The sequence below is a fragment of the Taudactylus pleione genome, unplaced genomic scaffold (genome assembly GCF_031769625.1).
Source record: "Taudactylus pleione unplaced genomic scaffold, aTauple2 ptg000130l, whole genome shotgun sequence".
Lineage (NCBI taxonomy): Eukaryota > Metazoa > Chordata > Amphibia > Anura > Myobatrachidae > Taudactylus > Taudactylus pleione.
In genome coordinates, this window is record NW_028284532.1 from 3729711 (window position 1) to 3744637 (window position 14927).

Here is a 14927-nt window from a genome sequence, read left to right on the forward strand (position 1 = left end):
TTTAAAATAAATAATTTAAAAAAAAATTGTTTTGTATCCACAATATTTCTGATATTTTATTATACTATTTACTAAGAATGTATGATTGCTAGTAACTTCTGCACTCCGCTAGCCTAGGCTGCTGAGTTCTGTATAGGGTTAGCCATTGACTATTTAGCCACCAGTGGTCAAATATCAATGGCTTAGCCCTATGGAGAATCACCGCCAATGTATGCGCATGCATGGGCAATGCACTTAACCAAACCATCAATAGTTTCTACTTGATTGTTCAAAACCATTGATCGTGGTTAATGGCGGTTCCCTACTAATCTAACAAATTTTTTTAAGTTCAGAAACATGGTGGAAACAACCTGGCAGACATATATACACGATTATATGGACCATGCGTGGAGGAACCCTCAACTATTTTGGTAAGCTTCCAAGCCAGTAATTCCTGGGGCTATTTTATCCTACAGTATGTCAAGCAACATTCTACAGATATTAATGCTTCTTATGTTACAGCGCAGAAATCTGTCACGGAGGCTTATGAGGCATACAAACAGCTTCCTAACCCTTTCCAAATTAGAGTTTGATACTGTCCATTTTCAGATTGGTGACCATTTTGCTTTCTAGGGCCGTATTCAAATAGAAGCGAAAAGTCAGTTGCCGGACTTTTCGCCGTCATCGCTTATCCCCGTATTCAATTCCAAATCGGCGAAAACGGGACCCAGCAAAACTGAAATCGCTGAAAAGTTCTGTCAGTTGTGGGTAAATCAGCCTGACACCCCCCAAAAGATGCACTGACATGGGGGATCACTATGGGCACCCCAGAATAGCTCTGCTAAAGGTATTTGTGGGTTTAAATGGTCACAATAGGCGCTATTTAGTGTCTTTCAGCAAGTGGTGAAGAATAGCATTTTGCAACTTTTTTGGGGGTAAATAAGTATTCCCTTTGTGTGTTTTTTGACTCAGGTAGCGTCAAGGGGGGTGTCCAAAGGGTTCAGGGTGGTTCCCGAAAGTTTGCACCCCAAAACCCCAATTCTGCACTTTTTTCCGCCGGGTATTCATAGACGAAACCTATTACATTGCATTGTGTTTTCGCACCGGCGAAAAGATGCTGAAATTGAATACGGGGATAAATGAAATCGGCGAAAATGACGTCATCAGTCAAAAAGTATCACTTCTAATTGAATACCGCCCATGGTGTAATTAGAATTTTTACTTGCACGGCAATAAGGTGGGACATTTGCTCTCTAATTATTAAGAGGAACGCATTCACCTTCAAAAGTTAGATCCCTAAAACCGTAGACAGGTACCCGTGTTTACTCTGCAAATCACGCATATAGTTTGTGCTTTCTACACTGAATTATATGCTGCTGATAATGTTAATTTAGACCTAAAAGAAAACTTTTGAATTACTTGAATCTCCCTCAGGTCTCTACAGATCAGACGACAGCTTTGACAGCCCCCAGCTCTTTGGCTGAAGTCTCAGGTGTTATACAATCTTTCAAGAATTTCAAAGCCCCTGGCCCTGACGGGTTCATGGGCGAGTATTACAAAATTCTATTGCCTTGTATTGGCGAAACGCTAATTAATGTTTTTAATGATATTCTCGAAAATAAAGCATTGCCTCTATATTTTAATTCTGCTACTCTTAAAATACTCCCCAAGCCTGGCCGTGATCTGGAGATCTCAGGGTTTTATCGACCAAATAATCTTCTGAATTTAGATTATAAAATTTGGACAAAGATTATGGTTGATAGGCTTAAATTGATCCTCCCCCTCCATAGTCCATGTCGATCAAACTGGATTTGTGTGGGGCAGACACTCAGTAGTTAACCTCTGCACATTACATCAGTGGTTGAAGTCCTACGGGGATTGGGCTGATGCAGTCCTCTTGTCATTAGATGCCGAAAAGACCTTTGACATGGTAAGATGTGATCACTTATACAAGGTACTGGGTCGGTTTGGCTTCCCAGAGAACTTAATCCAGACATTACAGGCCTTTTATTTCACACCTTTAACCCAGTTTGCATGTAATGGTTATTTATTCCCTCCATTTCAGGTAGAATGTAGCACAAGACAGGGATGCCCCCTTTCACCACTTTTGTTTGCGCTAGCTCTTGAACCCATGGCGGTTGCTCTGAGAGGAAATACATCCTTCACGGGATAGGGCATGGGAAACCAAGCTAACACTGGTCGCTGATGATATGCTTTTGTTCTTGAGCACTGTGATTAATGTTTTAATCCGTTTTGAGTCCTTTGTGGGATATAGAGTACATTTTCACAAATCAGAATTTTTACCTTTGGGCTCCCCCATCTGTTTTTTTGACCCTTCTCCCTTTTTGATGGCTCAGCTTTCCAGGGCGGGCACGTCTATGAAGTACCTTGGTATTTCTATTACCTCACACCTGTCAGGTTTATATAGGGCTAATTTCACACCCATGTTAACCAGAATTGAACATTTATTAGACAGTTGGCATATGCTCCAGTTGTCATTATTAGGTCATGGTCAAAAACATAATTTTTCCCAAGCTTTTTTCATATCTTGTTCAAATGTTGCCACTGAGTCTTTCTAAGAAAGACTAAGATTTTTGTCTGAAACTATTTTCAAAATTCCTCTGGAATCGTAGGAAGCCTCGGGTTACACTTGCGAAGCTTCACAGGGTGGTTTGGATGTCCCAGACTTGGCTAACTTTACTAGGGCAGTCCTTTTCCATTATATTATAGATTGGATCTATGGACATAGGGCCTGATTCAGCAGTGCACACCGATGTTTGGGAATCTGTGCAGGCACAGGACCCATTCTGCGAGTGTGCAGAATGGGTCCTGCTAACTTGCTCGCAGACTGGCAGCAGACTGTCAGTGATTCACAGTCTGTTGCCGTTTGTGGGCAGGGAGGGGGCGGCGATGCTCTCTGTTTCCCAAAACGGAGGTGTGTTGCCACCGTTGCGGGGGAGGGAAGAAGTCAGGATCTCTGTTGGCTGACAGAGATTTCCTGGCCACTTTCTCTAACCTGCGGTGGCCGGCTGCGGGACCCCATGGGTCACTGCAGCTGGCCAATGGTACGCAGCTCGGATATGTAATGCACAGGAGGCATGATGCCTCCTGCTGCATTACCATATCTGCAAGGATTGCATTTGCAAAGTTGCCTGCATGCAGGTTTGCAATTACGATCCTTGCAGAATCAGGCAAGAATTTGCTATTTTTTTGCCTTATTCCCCTTACTACATATCCCTGCTCAGCTCTCCTGTCTGGCATACTGGATAATATCCTTTTTAGAGAGACATATTTTTCTTGGTTAGCTATTAATCATAAGCTACATCGTAACCCCCAAAGCTCCAGATTCACCACTTTGTAGGGCAATCCTTTATTCACAATATGGCTTGACAATGTCAAATTCCAACAATGGAGATCCAAAGGTATTGCTGCTATTCATAATATCTTTGACCCAGGTGGTTCTTTGATTTCTTTTCAAGATCTTAAAGAGAAATACCTCTGTATTAACACATTATTCTCACTCACATGTGTAGCTACACATTCAACATTACCCTCCCTCACCTGTGTAGAAATTCAATCGCTCCCTCACACCTGTAGTCACTTATTTCCCTCCCTCATCTCTGTAGTAACACATTACCCCTGTTCATCCCTGTAGTAACACATTCTTTTCCCTCACCCCTAGTAACACATTTGACATTTCCCTCCCTCACCTGTGTAGTAACCCATTCCCCTTCCATACCCGTGGTAACATATTTCCCCGCTTACCTGTGTAGTAACACATTCCTCTCCCTCACCTGTGTAGTAACACATTTCTATCCCTCATCTGTGTAGTAACACATTCCTCTTTCATACCTGTGGTAACATATTCCTCGCCCTCACTATTCAAATAGGGGAGCCACACTAACTGCCAGTGATGTTTGGCAGCACTTGGGATGACAGTTGGTGTTTGAATTAAACTGTGCTACAGCCACGAAGAGTCAGGCATGCAGGAAAAAGCACAGGGGGAGGAAACATTTTAGCCATTTTCACCCCCTTAGGAGTCGAATTTTGAAAAATCCCTTCTTAGTGGGCACCTACGTCATGGAAGGAATATACTTCCTGATTTTCATATTTCTAGGTCCAGGGGTTTGGGCTGGGCGTTGATGAGTCAGTCAATTAGGGAGTGGGTCAGTCAGGACATTACATTTTATATTCATTGATAGAGTTAGAATTCTTAGGGCCTGATTCAGAGCCGTTCGCTATTTGTGGTCGTTCGTTCAAAAACAAGGGGTGGCTATTCAAATGATCCGTTCGCAAATTGCAGTCTGTTCCCACCTCTAAGTCTGAACGAGCGAGCAAAACATACGCTCGTTTTTTTGATAAAAACGCCCCCTGGCCGCACGCACCATACGTCATGTCCGCTATTTATTAGATTAATCGAGTACATCGTACAGCGTATGAACTGCTCGCTATTCTTGTGGTTGGTGTTTTCAACCGCTATTTTGCGAGCAGTTCTGAGTTTAAAAAAACCAAGTGACGTGGTCAATGACGCTGCTGTATTAATTATGCACTCCCTTAAAACGCCCGTTTTGACCTTTAAGCACGCCTGCGTTCGGATCTCCACTCCCCGTTTTCAAGCACCTTCCCCTGTTACCACCCACATACGCCTCATTCTGTCACTCAAAATAGCAGGCCCTCGCTATATTGCGTACCAACGATTTTCGGCCGCACTGACTGGTTCGCGCATGCGTACTAAAAACCGTACGCATGCGCAGATGTGCGAACATCGCTCGGAACGAGCGTACTGCCGCTAGCGAGTGGCTCTGAATTAGGGCCTTAGACCGTCAGTTTGTGATAAAACAGATATAGGTTTTATTAAAGCAATACCTCCACTATTCTGCGTAGAGTAACGTGGAGGGTTAGCACATGGAGTATCAGTCAGATCCCTCTGGCAATGTACCAGGGAAAAAGGGATTTTATACACAACAGTTGCATAAATTACAAAATCATTAACAAGAGGGTGTTTACATGTATATTACAATCAAGATATATGATTGGTTGATGCATAGGGAAAGGGTTGTGACAATATACAATAATGCATGTAACAGGGTTGGGTTTCCTAGTGAATGAGTAATTAATATCAGATGATGAGTCTGTGATCTTTGACATCTTAAGGCCCCCATACATCAGAGATCGATTGCAGCAATCGTGCAATTTGCAATCGATTGTGTATAAAAATCTTTACCTTTTTCAATCGATTGTGGCATCTCTGCAATCAGCAATCGATTGAAAAAGGGAAAGATTTTTATACACAATCGATTGCAAATTTCACGATTGCTGCAATCAATCTCTGATGTATGGGGGCCTTTATGCTATGGTTATCATGACATCTTAGATGAAATCTTCTGGAAAGGTTGGGGTTATCTCTTCAAGCAAACATGAAAATAGGCTCAAATGTATCATGCCACAGTCTGACTGGCTTCCAACTTCACATATCACGTAGTCCAGAGAAAAAAAACAAAACACTTTTATGACTTGTTTTTCAATTATAAAGGACTTTTGTTAACCCATATCCATCTAAATCAGTGTAAAAGCTAGAAACACATATATTAGCATAAAACCTTAATAATTCCTTTATTTCAGGCAATACAGACTCCATTTTTATTTAACATCAACAACATAGAGAGCTTATTATACAACGCTCTGTTACCTTTCTTCTGTCTCATTACAAGAGCCATGTCAAGGTTCTTCACCAAATTCATATTTCACAAGCTCAACACAGACATATAAATGCAAAGGAATCGGGTCAGTGTCTCAACTGTAGCTTTGCCTCCCCAACTATTTTTCATAACCTATGGGAATGTGGGAAAACATGTAGAGATGGGGTAAAGTTATGTCCTTTATGACTTGTTTACTTTATATTTACTTGCAGACCCACTGTCTCTGTTATGTTCCAATTTTGACAACTGGCCTTTAGTGTCCCTCAGCGAGCAATTCTCCCCTTACTCACTACTATTGTAATGGGGCAAAAAAAAATGTATTATGCAAAACTGGACGGTGAAGACTCCCCCCATTTTAGGTTCTGTTAAGCGTTTTCTTTTACAACTACTGTATTACAGTATGACAGAAGAACCACCCTGCCTGCTATTGAAAGTGGGGTTGTTACATTTTACAATAAATGGATAAGTTGGACTCTCAACAACAAGCTTCTGTATTCAAACTATTTGAGACAACCAATTGGTATTTATACAGGAAATTGAATAAACTTTTGACCCATTGTGACGTACCATTGGACTCTATCCAACTCCCCCCCCCTTTCCCTCCACCTTACCTTCCACCCCTGGATGATCTTATTTTTGTTATGCTGGTTTTTATGCCTTGACTGGTTTGGTATTTCCTTTCCCTTTCTATCATTGTTTTTATACTTGTATTTGTTTGTTTGATTTTGTTGACACATCCTATTTGCTTTCTCTTGTATTGACTTTGTAATGTGTCGCTGATACAGGGTTTATTTTGCTCCCACTATGGATTATTGACTTTGACTTTGAATTATTGTGTACACTTTGGAAATAAAAATAGTTTTTCCAAAAAATAATATTCTATCCATTAATCTACCACAATACAGTAGTTTGATTTCCTCTAAATAACCAGGCATGCAATTTCCTACATAATTCAATTTGACTTGTGTTAATACAAAGTTGGAAAGTTGTGGAAATCTCAGTTGTCAGCTATGTGATTAACTACACATATCTCGCCCCATTTGTAGGTCATAATAGTAAAAATATCACCTTTCATGTCTAGTAATGACAGTGAAATCTTCAACTCCGCTATTACAGACCCACCATCTGGTGACTCAGGACCTGACTCAGAGGCTATGCCGATGTTTGCGCGGTTGGCCGATGTTTGTACAGCGCATGCGCCTGAGTGGTACACCACATGGTTTACCAATGATTGGCCGTAGCGTGTATTTGGATGCAGTGTGATTGCCAGTCACTGTGTGTTTATGGGAGATAAGGAGGTGGCTAGTAAATTGTGGGCCTGCCACGCTTTATGGGTATGTGGCAACCAGAGACTGCATCTTTGTGCGCAGTGTCACTGGCCCTGGCAGCTTAGTTTTGACGGACATTCAGAGCAGTGATAAGGTTGTTCAGAAGTTCGATGGTGCAACTGATGGTGCGTCCTTGTACACAAGCAGTGGATTAGAGACACAGCTGCTGGGTGTCTATGTACAAATTACAGTGGCTGCGACATTAGCATAAATTCTCAGTACTGCTGTGTACAGAGTCGCAGCCGCGAAGTGATTAGAGTCCACCTCTGAATCAAGCCCTAAGTATACATTGCTAACACCTATGGGCTTGCTTCAGAGTTACAGCCACAGTAGGAAGCTAATTTGTAATCTAAGATGTTACAGCAGTCCCAATCATCACTCTGAAATGAAGTGTGCGCAGCACAGAGCTAACAGAGTTAACTACGCAGCATCCAGTAAACCTGCAAACAAATGATGCAATTCTAATTCTATTGCATCGTATTGGCTCCGCCTCCTCCCAATTGATCCGCGTATTGCGGCATTTTGTTGCAAGGGGGCGGGGCTTAATAACATGGTGGTGCTTGCTCTCCCCTCTGTCAGGTGGCATTTCTGGGTACTCTGAAACCCCCCTTGCGTGCGCTTCTGTACTCTGCCGATCTAGCATTATCCCGAGATACAGTACTGTGTTTATGGCTCAGTTTATTATATGACTATACCTATTACCGATCCACCTACAATGTTAAGCTACACACAGTGAGCTGCTTATTTTCCCACTAATTGCACCTATTTTTTACTGATGTGCTGCTTTTGCATATTACTAATCAGCACTGTGGCTACCTTTCTTTTTACGGATATAGGACTTGGTCCTTATATTTCATTAGATTTTTTTTCTGATCTGTGGCCACAGTTCTTTACTATTAAGTCAGCAATGTCATCTGCATATACTCATTTAAGTGTCCATTTGTATTTTTTTGGTTTATGTTTTAAGTAGGGATGTGCAGGCTCGGATTAGTATTTCTTCTGATTCCATTTTCCTTCTTTGTTGGGTATCTTATTTTTCTCCCAATCAATCCACAATGGATCAAAACATAGAGGGGAGGAAATTAAGCTCAAATAGTGAAATACAGTTTTATTCAGAGCAAAACAATAAAAAATACATAACACAAAAAATCCACCATTCACAATGGGAAGGCATCATCTAGATGTTAGGGGGTGTAAATTCCACATGCCCCAAGTTTGCATAGATAGTAAATCTAAAGGTCTTCCAGGAATGGACCTGAACGAATGCTGGTAATGTGGAAAAGCCTCCCCAGATGTCACTCCTGGCAATAGTTCTCCTTGTTGATATCCGCCGACGCGTTTCAACTCACAAAGGAGTCTTTATCAATTTGTGTATTTATGGTGGCAAAGACAACTTATATACCCTCAGATATTTCACCATTGGTGCAAAACGGAGGCATGACCAATTAAAAGCCCAAAAACTCCCTTTAAATTACATAAAATATAATGTATTCATATAAAGACCTTCTGCACTTTTCAACCTCTAAAACAGTATAAATAATATAAGTGAGACTTAAAGTTTTCTTTTAATTGTCTATTGTGTTCCATTGCTGGAACACATCGGACTTCTGTTTCCGGTTCTGGCAGGAATGTGTAGTAATCCGATATTGACTCTGTTGAGAAGAAAATTAACACATTTTTTGAGGCCTGGGAGAGCTACCTTAACACTTTGCCTTGTTCATTTAAATCACAAATTTCCAAAAAGATTAAAGACACCACTTGGTATGATCTCCATAACTTGATTAATGACCCTCTAATATTGTTCTAACTTTATGCAAGAGGATGTCCTGTTTCTTGGATCTCACCATGTGGCTCTCCTATTTGGCGTTCTCCTATAAGATTATATTCATGTAACTAGATAAGTGTAAAGTACATTATTTAGATCTTCATGGCCATTCTTTAATCTTGGGGATGTTATTTGTTAAGGCTAAGCTGCATTCTTGTGGCTGCACATTACTGTGGGGTTTGATCTCATTCAAATGATATTGTAATTATATAGATAACAAACAAACAGCCAGACTCCAAAGTAAGGTCCTGAATCTGCACATGCATCTTGTGTATGTAAAAGTACTTATATTTTCAGAGTATGCTCTTTCAATCTCTTAGTGGCTTCTGACAGGTAACAGAGCTTGGCCTGTAAATTTCAATTGCATTGACTCAATATTAGAAACAACACCCAGAGAGATTACATTTCCTTACGTGTTTCTTTGCAGTAATATGTTACGCAGTGACTTTCAAATTTCCCAGCTTTATTTAAAACTGAAACTCACCAACAGTGGTGTAACTAGGGTATTTGGAGCCCAGGGCAAATGTGAAAAGGGAGCCCCCCCAACATCCCGATATGTGCGCGCGGCGAAGTCGCGCGTGAAAAAAAATGGGCATGGTCACTTAAAAATGGGGCGTGTCAACATGACACACCCCTTTATTTTCACGCTGAACATTCCTATCCATATGCACCTTAACCCCAGTAGTAACCCTTATACAGTACCCCCAGTATGCAGTTGTGGTCCCTCTTATGCAGGCCCATAGTAGTGCCCCTTATACAGTATCCCCAGTAGTGGTTCCCCTTATACAGCCCCCAATTAGTTCCCCTTACTCAGTGCCCCCAGTAGTGGTCCCCCCAAATGCAGTGCCCTATGTAGTGTTCCCCCTTATGCAGTGCCCCCAGTAGCAGTCCCCACAATGCAGTGCACCCAGTAGTGGTATCCCCTTATGCAGTGCCCTTTATATAGTGCCCCCAGTAGTAGTCCCCCCCTATGCAGTGCCCTTTATATAGTGCCCCCAGCAGTAGTCACCCCCATGCAGTTTTCCCAGTAGTGGTCCCCCTTATGCAGGCACCCATTAGTGATCACCCCCTATCTAGTGCCCCCTGTAGTGGTCCCCACAGTGCCCCTTATATAGTGCCCCCAGCAGTAGTCCCCCCCCTCACATGCAGTGCCCCCAGTAGTGGTCCCCCTGATGCAGGCCCCCAGTAGTGACCCCCCCTATCTAGTGGTCCCTGTAGTGGTCCTTCCTGTTATTGCCCCCAGTTGTGGTCCCCCCAGTGCAGTGCCCCTAGTAGTAGGCCCCTTTTATAATGCCCCCAGTAGTAGTTCCCCCCCCACTAGTGGTCCTAAGTTGAGGTTCCCCCTCCCGATTAAGTGCCTCCTGTAATAGCCCCCCCCAGTAGAGGTCCTCCCAATAATGGTGCCCTCAGTAGTAGCCACCAGCCCCCGTTGTGACCCCACCCCAGTAGAGGTCCCCCCCAGTAGTAGCCACCCCCCTCCCCCATTGTGCCCCCAGTAGTGCTGACAGGTTTTAAAAAATATATATATAAAAACATACTTACCTGAATCCACGCTGCTGCTCCGGACCGCGACACCGCTCCCGCCAGTCCTCCCGGGCTGGCGCGCTCAGCATAATGGGAGAGACGTCATGATGTCACATGACGTCTGTCCCATTACCCACTGCAGGAGCCGGACAGAAGTCCGGCTCTTGCAGTGGGTGCTGCAGCAGTCAATGAGAGTCTATCTGACTCTCATTGGCTGCTGTTTAACACACGCATCGCCGCCAGCGCTGGCGGCGATGCGTGTGTTATGCACAGCCTGAGCCCGCCTCCTGGCGCTATTGGGCAAGCGCTCAGGGGGAGGGAACGGGCTCAGGCGTGCAGCACAGGACCGGCGCTGGAAGCCTAGCGCTGGTCCTGTGCAAATGTGTAGCGCTGACCGCACTCATTGCGGTCGGCGCTACACTGGCTAACTAGGGCGGGCGGGCACCATGGCCGGGAGCGCCCCCCCGCGCTGCCGGTCCAACGGCACCCAGGGCACGCATCCCGCTCGCCCTGCCCTAGTTACGCCACTGCTCACCAATACTTTTACTGATCTCATTATACTCCTAAACACATTGGTTTGTACAGCGGCAAATGCTTTTCTACACAAATTTGGCAATAAGTAAATAAATTAAAGCAGGTACATATTTAATATTAAAGTGACAGAAGTATAAAGCACACAAGGGCTGTAATCACAGCTAATTCTCTTGTTGGGACAGGATGTTTATTGTCGGATTGAAACAAATGGAGACAAAATAACAGACATTAATAACATCAACCATGATTGTAGCGACAGCCCAAACTAGAAAAAAAATGTTTTTTAAAAAATAAGCCTTTATTTTACTCATATTGACACATCATCCATCTTCTAGAGACATAGGGCCTGATTCAAAGTTGTATTCTAATGCCCCCGCAGCTGCAATTTTCACAGCTCTGAATGTGCGGAAATATGCTGATGAAACAGCGGCCGGGACTTGTACTGAGACGCCCACCTGAGCCATCGCAGCTGTCTGCAACTGCGCACACATACACAGCATCAGACACAGATCATGCAAACATCGACTCCTTGAGTAGGTCTATGCTCACTCAGAATGGCCATCGTAACTGAGACGCCGGAGCCACGATTCCTGTGTACGGGATCGCAGATGCAGGATGTGACACCCCCCCGAAATGGTCGCGATACCTGCATTTTTAGCCGACACTCCCCGTTGCCTCCCCCAAATGCTCCCTGCCTGTCAATCACACTGGAAATAAAGCCTTGCAGTGTGCAACTATGATAATGTACCTTGACACATGTACAGTGGCAAAAAAAATTGCTCCATTTGCAAAAACATCGGCATAGCGCACAACTCTCAATCAGGCTCATAGAACATAAACAACTGTAGTATCAGCTACTTATCACAATACAGTTCAGGGCCCGATCCAGAGGTTGAGTCAATACAGATGTTTGCGGAGTTGAGCAATTTTGTTTCTACTGCGCATGCTTCACAGTCGCACTGTGCAAACACCATTTTAGATTGGCAGTGACAGTGAGGAAACAAGTATATAACACCCAAACAAGTATATAACACCCAAATCAGAATATAACACCAGAACAAGTGTATAACACCCAAACGAGAATATAATACCCAAACAAGTATATAACACCCAAATCAGAATATAACACCCAAATCAGAATATAACACCCGAACAAGTGTATAACACCCAAACGAGAATATAATACCCAAACAAGTATATAACACCCAAATCAGAATATAACACCCGAACAAGTGTATAACACCCAAATCAGAATATAACACCCGAACAAGTGTATAACACCCGAACAAGTGTATAACACCCAAACGAGAATATAATACCCAAACAAGTATATAACACCCAAACGAGAATATAACACCCGAACAAGTGTATAACACAACAAATCAGAATATAACACCCGAACAAGTGTATAACACCCGAACAAGTGTATAACACCCAAACGAGAATATAATACCCAAACAAGTATATAACACCCAAATCAGAATATAACACCCGAACAAGTGTATAACACCCAAATCAGAATATAACACCCGAACAAGTGTATAACACCCAAATCAGAATATAACACCCGAACAAGTGTATAACACCCAAATCAGAATATAACGCCCGAACAAGTATATAACACCGAAATCAGAATATAACGCCCGAACAAGTGTATAACACCCAAATCAGAATATAACACCCGAACAAGTGTATAACACCCAAATCAGAATATAACACCCGAACAAATATATAACACCGAAATCAGAATATAACGCCCGAACAAGTGTATAACACCCAAACGAGAATATAACCCCCAAATCAGAATATAAAAACACCCAAACAAGTATATAACACCCAAACAAGTATATAACACCCAAATCAGAATATAACGCCCGAACAAGTGTATAACACCCAAACGAGAATATAACCCCCAAACATGTATATAACACCCAAATCAGAATATAACAATACCCAAACAAGTATATAACACTCAAACAAGTGTATAACACCCAAATCAGAATATAACGCCCGAACAAGTGTATAACACCCAAACGAGAATATAACCCCCAAACATGTATATAACACATAAATCAGAACATAACACTCAAATCAGAATATAACATCCAAATCAGAAGCAAACGTTAAAAACAAATCATAAAGAGAGGGGCCACATGAAAATGATGCTCACAGCATATTAACTCATTGAAACCCAGCATCCTTATTAACTCGAATAAAGAATTGTCTTAAATCAACATATGCAGTATGTTAAGAAGAATTGCATATATTTTTCTTTCCATTACAATAAGGTAATCTATTCTAACTAATTATCTAATAAAACCCTATTTAATATTATAACATTATCTTTTTCATAGAAGCAGTGCTGCTGATGGTACCAGAGTTTAAATGGGTTGGGTACAGGATCGGGATCCCAGCGGCCAGAATCCCGAAGCCGGCATCCCGTCAGGGTTAGGATACTGACACCTGGAGCCGTATTAAATTAGAGGCAAAAAGTCGGAAAGTTTTCGCCTGTCCGACTTTTCGCCTGTTTCATAGGCGAATTAATTCCGCGCACGTCCCGGCTTTTCGCCTAATTCAATTGCAAAACAGGCGAAAACGGAAATAGGCGAATGCGGAACAGGCGAAAAGTACTGAAAGAATTGGGGAAATCGGTCTATACCCCAGAAAAAGATGCACTAACATAGGGAATCAATATAGATGTGTACTAATAGCCCTAATAAATCTTTTTGGGTACTTAAGTTGTGTAAATTGCTTGCTATTAGCGTCTTTGTAAAAGTGGTGAAGAATGGCATAAAGCAGTACTTTTGATGAAAATAAGTAGTCCCATCAAATTTGGGGCACTTGAAAATGGGTGCTAGCATATTTTTATGTCTCTAATGTGAAGTTTTTAAAAACATGAAAAATGCACCTGCTGCATTCACCTGCAATCCCTAAAACACCTGACCCCTCCTTGCAGCCCCCTAAGAAGTCTATTTCGCTAGTTTTTATGCTTGTCCCCCACTTTTTACATTTTCTCCCCAAAAATTACATGTCTTTTTTGGGGGTTTTTGTTTAATTTTTTGTTTTGCAGATTTGTCCTTTGCGGGGCTGTCCCAAGGCTTCTGAGTCGTTTCCCAACGTTTGCACCCCAAAATAAAGATTTTGTACTTCTTTTCACCTGTTATTCATTGGAGAAACGTTTTTGCCGAGTTCAATGCATCGAGTTTTTGCTTAGACGAAATCGTCCTGGAATTGAATTAGGCGAAAAGCTTTAAGGCAATATTTTTGCCAAAAAACAGGTGAAAAAGGCTTTTCGCTTCGAATTGAATACGGCCCCTGGTGTCTGCATCTTAACCCTACCCCTCTCTCCCTGCTCCCTAAACCTAACCCTCCCCCCCTAGGGCCTATCCCTAGCCCTCTCCCTGCGCCCACTACATACCGTTGGGATGCTTGTACCGGAATTCTGACTGGTGTCGGGATGCCGGTGCCGCCATTCTGAGCTCCGGCATCCTGATTATGACTACATCCCATCTAAACATCAGCTTAGGTATTATATGCGATGTCATTACAAGAATTAAACAGCTTCAATGACTTTAATAAACTAGCAATCCTACAGATTATAAACTTGCGAGCAGGGTCTTCCTACCCATATATCTGTCAGGGATTACCCAGTTTTGTTCTATTAATGTTTCCAATTGTAAAGCGCAACGCAATATGCTGCGCTATATAAGAAACTGTTAATAAATAAATAAAATATACCTATAAATTAATTTATCAGTCAAAAATATGGTTTGATCCAAAGTGCATAATCAGGCCAGCAACAGATTACTGTACAGGGGCTATATATGATCAGATGCTGAATGAGTGGACCCATACAGTGCATTCACCAATTTGCAGACAATTTGATCTAAAATGATCTTTATTAAATAGACATTAACACATTCCATGCTTATCACCCAGACATTAAATGCAGAAATCAGTATAATAAATAACCTATAAAGTCATGCCACCCTGTGTGTCACTTCCAAATGTGACTAATAAACCGGACAAAGATCACTT